A 1,571-nucleotide genomic window follows, 5' to 3' on the forward strand; every position below is an offset into this window, starting at 1 on the left:
TTAACATGTCTGGCAATGGGGTGAAAGAGAAGTGCAACATTGCATCGACCGAGGACGAAGATGCACCGAGGATTGCAATGCAAACGTTAGAAAGTGGCGACGCAGACTAAAGAAAGGAAATAAGTAGGTAACTCTTGTCAGTGCCGGGATGTGGATGGTGGAAGATAAAAATAAATTACGAATAAAAAATGGTTAAACATAAACCCGATTCAATCAAAACCTTATTAGGAATCCAGCTTCCATAAAGACATTATAGAAAGCTAATCAAATGAACGTTAAAGTCAACTGGTTAGCCACCTTCACACACCGAATCTAAACTCACTTTGGCAGTCAACAAACACCTTCCGCTGGAGCTTTCTCCCTTTCACTTGTACAACAGCCACCGATCCATCATTTCCCTGCACCTTCCAGCACCGTACCTTTTTTTGATTTTGAGCTGATGCAGCCGACGCAAGCGCATTGCAAGCGTTACCTTTTTTGGTGATTTCTATGGCTATGCACCGCACACTCGTCGGGGTACTCCGATCGGGTGTAACGAGCGACGGGACGGGACGTGTTGGCTTTCTCCAGAATCTTCTTATCCTTGGACACTGGCAACTGGGTCGCGGGACACAAAGAAACGGTCGCCGCGACAACCGTCGCCTCGGAAGGAGAGTTTAAATCCCAAAAATGGAGACGCTATTAGTCAGCGTGATCTCACGCCATCCCAAACCGGGAACATTTCCTTTCCTTTTATGGTGATTCAGTCGAAATCGTTTGAACCCACCGAGCGCGGCCAAGTAGTTGTTGAATAGGTGCAGCTCAGGTTCACCCCTCAACAAAGGACTTGAAATGAGACTGTTCGGGGATTTGATGAAGGAACAGCTGAACCTTGTTTTTCAAGCGATCAGTTCAATTTCGTCGAGGATCATTTAAGGCGTGATTAACTGAAATAATTAGTAATCTCTCAAATTAAGATTTATGTTTGGTTGGAGCAACATCAGTAGACGATGTAAGGATCATCTTAAAGAGTCTTATCTAAGACAATCCAAATAATGTATCCTTTTAAAACCACGATCGAAGGATAAACTCCATTCGCAAAAGTTTTCACCATAATTCTGCAAGGAATTCCGGTAACAAAAACAAGTTTTCAACAAACTCTACTTCCCCGCGCAGCTTTTTTTCCGGATGGGATCTATTAACACACACCCTTGTCGTTTCATTAGAAACGTCGCGAATGTGCGCGTCAACACCGGATGGATCTTTGTTAGCATCGAAATGAGGGCAGGAGCGTTTCTTTGTTCGGCAGCGTCTGGAACATTTTGTTTGGTTACTTGTAGGAGGAAGGCGACCATCAAGGATCTATCGACTGGAACGCCTTGTGCTACTTTTCAATGCGTTTTTGCAAGATATTGATGTTGAAACAATTGTTTTTGCAAATACGATAGAATGTAATGTTTGAGATTTTGTTTTGTGAAGTACTTGATCTTGAGTGAAGGATTTCATATTCTATGATTTTAATTAGTTCATCAGTTCAATTTATCTGGCAAACTGCATTGGCAACTGTTGTAAATGGATATATTTTAAAAATT

Source organism: Anopheles ziemanni, chromosome 2 (genome assembly GCF_943734765.1).
Source record: "Anopheles ziemanni chromosome 2, idAnoZiCoDA_A2_x.2, whole genome shotgun sequence".
In the NCBI taxonomy this organism is placed as follows: Eukaryota; Metazoa; Arthropoda; class Insecta; order Diptera; family Culicidae; genus Anopheles; species Anopheles ziemanni.